Source organism: Mastomys coucha, unplaced genomic scaffold, assembly GCF_008632895.1.
Source record: "Mastomys coucha isolate ucsf_1 unplaced genomic scaffold, UCSF_Mcou_1 pScaffold14, whole genome shotgun sequence".
NCBI lineage: Eukaryota > Metazoa > Chordata > Mammalia > Rodentia > Muridae > Mastomys > Mastomys coucha.
In genome coordinates this window covers 58,707,726-58,715,461 of record NW_022196896.1, presented here as the reverse complement: position 1 = coordinate 58,715,461, position 7,736 = coordinate 58,707,726, and positions in this window count along the sequence as shown.

The following is a 7,736-nucleotide window of genomic DNA, read 5'->3' as shown; positions in this document are numbered from 1 at the left end:
ATGACATTGATATTGACGCCATTTAAAAGGATGGATGCAACTTAGCTTAACAGTGTAATGCTGCAAATTTTTTTCCATTATCAGCTAGGAGTGCAACATGTATGTGCAAGAGCTAAAGTGGCTTAACATCATGCTACACTTGATACTAAAAAGCTATTACTGTGAGTGGTCTATAATTAAGCCCAATGAGACATCTAGGGAGTCCATACATATCAGTGAGCAGTTGTAGTTTGCTTATTTATAGCATGTTTCTCTTGGAAAAACTAGTGGTGGACACGTTTGGATCACATTTATACAGTTATAAAAAATAAAGATTTGATTTTGGTCATTCTTCATGCTTTGGGCTATGAATGGCTTATACTGAAGTAATTGGCTACTTTTAGGATGTTGCACCATTTAATTTAGGCTCCTTGAGTTTGATAGGTTGTTAGGTACTGAAAACTTGAAGAATACAAACAAATATAATGACCTTACTCAGCCATTAAGAAATGAAGTATTTTGAAAGTTGTATCTCTCCAGTCCGAGACCATTCAGATTGGCAACTGACAATTCTTGTCATTCTAAGGAAATTTGATGATTAAATGAGTGTGACATCCTCAAGAGAAGTAAAAATTACCTGTGTGTCCTATGGTTTAAGAGCAAATTTTAAAACTTGGAAGTTGTGGTTTTTCAGTTTGTGTACACTCACCCCAAATTGTAGTCTTTCAAGTCGTGTGCGTTGCACATTGGATAAGCCATGGAAATTAACAAGTATTTTGTGTGTATTTAGTGGTTGCTTTGTATTGAGAGAAAAGCTTTGAGGTGTGATTAAATCGTAAACTCTGATTGTATTTGGGAGAAACAGGAAGAAAGGTGCACTGAATCTCTAGCTAAAACAGCATAATTTTTCAACTTTTACCCTTAAATTATAATTTCAAGATGTTTAGACATATTGTATCTTGTGTTTGTGTTCCCCTCCCCAAATATTATGGTTTATTCTTTAATGCCTTTTAATTTGCATATAATAGCTTGTACTTTAGATTTTGGTTGCTATCTTGCCAAAATAAGTGTTACTGTTTTTCAAGCTTGATCCCCTTCCCCAATTGTCTTATTTAAAGAGAAAGTTAAACTCATACTTCTGAGTCAGAGCCTGTATTTTGGTGTAAGACTTGGGATATATTTTACTTCACATTGAATATAGCTGGATACCTGAGAAGTCTGGTGATGGCCACTGGGTGGGTGTAGCTAGCTAAGGCCTGAACAACCCATTCAGAGCCATGGACTTCAGACATAAGAATTCAGTGGTGTAAGCTCTATCTGGGGTCCTGACTATATTTGAGTACTTGTCTTCAATATTAAAAACATAGCACATATTTCTTTCCACAAAAGTGCATTCTGGGAGTTAAAAACCCATGTGGTTAATTTGTGTGTGACATTGCTAGCTCATTTTGGATCTTATTCTTTGTGTCATCCATCTCACAGATTATAAGACTTTAGTAAACATGTAAAAAAAAAAAAAAAGGAAATGTTTTACTATCAGTGGGAGAGGGGTAAGGGGCAGATGCCAGAAAAACGGGGCTTACAAAAGGGTAGCTTTATGAAAACAAGCTAAGTGTCCCTCAACTGAAGAGTGGATAAATAAAATGTTGTGCATTTACACAATGGAGTACCACTCAGCTGTTAAAAATGACTTTATGAAATTTGTAGGCAAATGGATGGAACTAGAAAAAAATCATTCTGAGTGAGGCAACCCAGACTCAGAAAGACAAACATGGTATGTACTTACTTATTAGGGGATATTAGCTGTTAAGTAAGGGATAATCATGCTCTAATCTATAGACACAGACAAGCTAAGTAACAAGAAGGGTTCTAGGGGGCATGTATGGCTCTCCCTGGGAAGGGGAAAAAGAATAGACTTCAAGGTAGACTTGGGGCAGTGGGGATAGGAACAAGAGGGATCTGGTGAGGGAGGAAGGGATGGAAGGAGAGAGTATGATGAAAGACCACTGGTATGGGGGTGGGGATTTGGGAAGCAATATGGAGAAGTTGTGCCCTGGGAACTTCTTGGAACCTATGAAGGTGACCCTAGTGAGGATGCGTAGTAATGGAGGATACAGAGCCTGAAATGGCTGTCTTGTGTAATCATGCAAAGCTTCCAGTGGTGGGAACCAGACACTAACCCAATCACAAAACTTTTGATGCATATCCTGTCCTACCTGTAAGATGTGCTGGGGTGGCACAGAACTTGTGGGCCTAGCCAAACAATGACTGGTCTAGCTTGAGGTCCATGCCATAGAGGGCACTCATGCCTGACACTTCCTGGAAGGTCAGGAACAGGAAGGTGGATGGCCCAGAAACCTAAGGTAGAATCAAACACAACTGGCAAAAAAAAAAAAAAAAAAAAAAAAAAAAAAAAAAAAAAAAAAAAGTCAATAAAATGATTTGCATATTCATAGATTGATGCCTAGCCCAGTCATCATCAAAGAGACTTCTTCTGTCTGTTGATGGGAGCAGATGTACAGACCCACAGTCAAACATTAGGTGGCACTCTGAAAGCCCTGTGGAAGAAGGGCAGGAAGGGTTGTAGGAACAAGAAGACACCAGCAGAACACAGCCTACAGAACCAACTAAGCAAGGCTCACAGAGGTGGGGGAATGGGGGAAATGGAGGGATGAGGGGTGGGTGGGAAGGTGTGGGTGTGGGCTCACAGAGCCTGAAGGGGAGCTTGCATGGGTCTGCACTGGGCCCTTGCTTACATGCTGTGGTTGTTTAGCTTTTAAGGTTTCTGCTGAACAGTGTGTGAGTGGGGTTGTCTCTTACTCTGTTTTGCCTGCTCTTGGACCCTTTTCCTCTCCTGGGTTCCCTCATCCAGCCTAGTCTTATTGTATCTTGTTATGCCGTATGCAGTTGAAATTCCTGGGAGGTCTGCTCTTTCCTGAAGGGAACTGGAGAACAGTAGACCTGGGGAAAAGGGGAGGTGGAACGGGGACGGAGAGGAGTGGATGGAAGGGAGGCTGCAGTTTGGATGTATTGAATGAATTTTTAAAAATGGTAGTTTTATGTATTCAAGGCAAGGTGGATGAAGAATTATTTTTTGTTGTTTTGTCTTCTCAGCACCTTGGAAATGAGAACTGAACCGAGGGCCTCCCTTTTTGCTAGGCAAGCACTCTACCACCGAGTGCTCCCAACGGCATGTTGAAGAATTCATAAGAAAGACTTGCCTCATCCAGTTATTTCTTCCTCCATAGCCATCACCTTTACCATAAGCATATTCATCTTTCATCAGATGTATGACCATTTTCTAAATTCTGTTCTCCTGGTTGCAGTTAACTGCGGTGTAAATACAACAGACTCCTTAGCATCCTCCAGTTACTCCTTAGAGCCCCCTAGTGGCCCCAAAGATATCTTGCTATATGTGTTCTAAAAAACATGCCCATTGTTTTCAAGTGTATCATCATCGAGGTCTTGCGAGAACATACATGATTTTCTTCCTGGCTATAGACTGTGTCCTTAACTTCTTGTGTTGAGATACGGTGGCCCTCGGGTGGGCAGTCTTGGGTAGTTGATTAGACGGGTAAGCCTTAAGGAGTAACATTAGGCCCCTGATGAAGAAGACTCCAGAGAGCTAGCTGCAAAAACAATCCTCATCTGAGCTGAATCGGCTGGCACTGCCTCCTATGCTTCCCACCTATCAAGCCATTGAGAAGTTTCTGTTTGTAAGCCACACAAGTCTGTGATGCTCAGATGCCCACACACCACCCTCAGCGGCTTTTCATTCTTCCAAATACTCATCTTCTATATTTCCTTAGGCTCTTCCAGGTCTTGAAACTACCCCCAGGATAGTCCCTCCCCTACTCCCTGTTGCGTGTTCCTTATTCTTCAGGTTCCAACACAAATCACTTCCCTTCTGAGAGCTGAGGCCTTGATCACTCCTTTCAAACAATGGCATTTTCTCTCGTTTATATCCGTCATTTACTCTTTCATAATTTTCCTCAGAAGTTTAAAATTATGTCTTAAACAATGTTTTTGGTTTGTTTATTTCAATAATGGGGCACACTCCGTGAGGTCAGGATTCTTAACGATGCTTGGAAAGTGCCATGTTTCTATGCTTTTTCATTATTATTATTATTATTATTATTATTATTATTATTATTATTATTATTATTAATTTATTTTTACAGTCCAGTCATTATCCCCTTCCTGGTCCATCCTCTGACTGTTCCTCATCCCATTCTTCCTACCCCATCTCCAAGAGGATTTTCCCCCCACCCCCATCCCTCCAGACCTCCCCACTCTCTGGGGCTCAAATCTCTCAAGGGTTTCTACTGCTTTTTCCTGGATGTGGAACCTTTGCAGGACATCTTCATCCTGAGAAAGCCTCTGTACACACACACCTGCCGGGGAGGGGAGTTTTGACTCATAGTCAGGGAAAGCAGCCTAAGAAACTGTGTTTTCTTTCCACAATCTGTAAAGACGCTGCGTCTTCAGATACCTAACAGGACCAGGAGGTAGGGTAAACAATGGTATTTCTTTGTGTGAATACTTGGAGATGTTCTCATCAATCTTCCTTTCTTATTCCAGATCATCGATTTTATTTTTCAAGAAGAAAGAAAAGTCATCTCTCGGTAATCAAATTTATGGCAGCCAATTGCATTTTTCAATAGCTTTTATCTAATTGGGATGATAATGTCTAAGAAACATAAAGCTTTTATGGGGAAGGACAAGACTTTAATTCCATCCACCTCATGATTCTCTGTCTGTTCATCAAAGTGACACCACTGACTTCTAGTATAACTGTGCCACACAGACGATGTAATTTTTAGAATGAGACTTTAGGCCTTCACCCTTTAGCTCATTCTCTTGCCTAGTTATGAATAAAATCCCTTGCCTCATCTCCTTTCAAAGACATATATACTCAAAACATCAGCTCCTTCTAGTCACAGATTCTTCCTTATTCTAGCTTCAACTTTAATATCTATTTAACTAACTCATTTTGTTCATTTTATTGGTTATGTTACTTATTTACATTTCAAATTAACTTATTTTTTAATTGAAATCTTTTTTCATAAAATACTTTCATGCTTTCTCCTCCCTCTACTCCTCTTAGATCATCCCCACCCACCCAACTCTTCTCCCTTCCTTTCTTCCTCTTTTTTTCTTTCTCTGTTTCTTTCTCTTTCTTTTAAAAACAAATACACACACACACACACACACACACACACCAACCCCCTCTAAACAAAGAGGGAAACCAAAGTATGCAAGCAAAGGACCAGTGAGGCATGTGTGTGTGTGTGTGTGTGTTGTTTCATATGTTTTCTTCTTTTTAAAATTTGTATTTTGTTTGCTGTTTGTTTATGAGAGAGAGAGAGAGAGAGAGAGAGAGAGAGAGAGAGAGAGAGAGAGAGAGAGAGAGAGAGAGAGAGAGAGGGAGAGAGAGAGAGAGAGAAGGAATTTGGAGCTGGGTGGGTGAAGGGTGGGAAGGGTTTGAGAGGAATTTGGGAGGGGAACCATGATCAGAATATATTGTATGAAAAAGTTTCGATAAAATAAAAAAATATAAAAATGCCACATCAAAGCAATAAAATACTAATTGTCTACAAAAATACCATTGAGGTTGTTTTGTGTATCCCAATTACTCCTGGGCATGTTCTTACCTGAAGTGTCGTTATCCACCCACTGAGACTCAGTTGAAAAAAAATCTGATTCCTTGTAAGCTAGCTTCAACTTTTATGTTTGTCACATTGGGATATAGTTCCTGGCTTTTCAATGTGCCATTCTGGGATTGCTGTGCTTGTTTAATTTTATATGACTGAAGGTAGTGCTCTGTGTTCAAGCCTGTAGGATTTTTCTAAAATTTTGTACCAAATGCTACTACTACTGTTACTCAGGAGACAAGCTTTGTTCTCAATTTTCATGGTAAATATTAGATGAAACAGGGCATCACGTTGATTACTTTTTTGAAAGATATATATTTTTATTATGTTTGATTTGTGCATATATTTATGAGTGTTTGTGCATGCCACCTGTGTGCAGTTTACATTGAGGCAGGAAGGTACTGTCGAATCTTCAGGAATTGGCGTTAAAGCCAGTTGAGGGTCACCTTACATGACTGTTGAGTTGTAAACTCAGATCATCTGGAAGAGCAGCAAGTACTCTCAACTGCTGAACCTCATCTTTAACCTCTATTGATTAAATGGGAATATCAACTACTTTTATTACTTTTGAGTTTACCTATAGATGCTGAGTTCTGAATATCAAAGCTAACATTATTAGTTTTCTTCTTAAAGTAACCGTATATTACATATCTTGTTACTTTTTGCAATTTAGCCTTTCTCCATACTCATCATAAATAAAACCATAATAGCTCTACCAAGTGATGTGTTTTCTTCCCTCTTTTTGAGTCTTGTGCTATAACTTTTTGAGTGTCTCTGATTTGAGTACTTTACATTGAAGGCAGATTAAGGGCATTGTAAATAGTCTGAAGCCATGAATGCTATTTTTGGATATCTATTTTTATTTTTGATTCATCTCATCTCTTGCTTCACTCTGGGTGCCTTTTCAGGGCATCATTAAATATGTGTGCTGCTGCCTCAATAAAGTGCTTCAGATGTCTATTAGGAAAAGCCATCTTAGGCTCAAAGCTCAGAGGAGAATTTTAAGCTGCTGATAGCTCTCTATATTGAGGGCAACGTCCTCTAAGAGAGGAACTTGTGGCAATTCTGAAAAAAGGCACAGTGGGGAGCTGTAATGACTATATAACTCTCTGACTTAAAATATGGCTTGGTGGCCCCAGGCTGCGAGAGTCTATGAAAGCAGAACTTAGGAAAAATTCTCCTCTCACCTGCCAGGGAGGCACTCCACTCTCAGGAGGGGGAATTGCCTTTGAGTCTGTTATTTCTGCCGTTTCTCTATCTACTTCCCCCCCTTAAAGTAACAGGGGCCTAGGTTTTACGTGTGGACCTGGACTTGGAGATGCGAATCCAATTTTGTCTGGAAGGAGCAGACATTACTCTGTAGTCACAGTGAGTGGGGCAGGGCTGATGTGTAGACAGGCCAGGCTAAGTGATGTGGATATACAACATCTGCTATAACTCTCAGGATGTATATACAAACACATATATATGCTATTGCAGTTTAGTCTTTCCACATACACATCATAAATGAAAGTGAAAGCATAATTGCTCTGCCAAGTGATGTTTGTTTTTCTCTTTCGATTCTTGTGCTATAACTTTTGAATATTTCTGATTTGAGTACACACACACATACATATATATGCATGCATGTGAGTGTGAGTGTGTGTGTATACACATACTATTCCCTGGGACTTATAAAATGGAAGGAGTTAAGGTCACCTGCCCATCAAAGCCGTGAGCCTAGCCAAGGATACATAATAGCAACTTTCAAGAAAATAGAAGCAACTGAGAGAGAGAAATAAACTGAAGAAATTATGTGGCTACCCCATTTAGCCATCATCCTGCAGTTGTGTGAGCCAATATATTTGTCATCCTTTTTCTTCTAGTGGCTTTGGATGCAGGTCTTGCCATGCAGATCAAGGCTTTGCATTTGTGTTCCTCTTGCCTCAGCCTCTCAAGTGCTGAGAGTTTAGGCATTGTTACCCTTTTCATTTACGATACTAATGCTAGTAAATATTAATATCATTACTAATTTTTAGTATTGTTTGGCAGTGCCGGGAGTTGAACTTAGGAGGACCTTGAACACATTAGGTGAATGGTTTAATGTCAGTTCCAGGTCCTTTT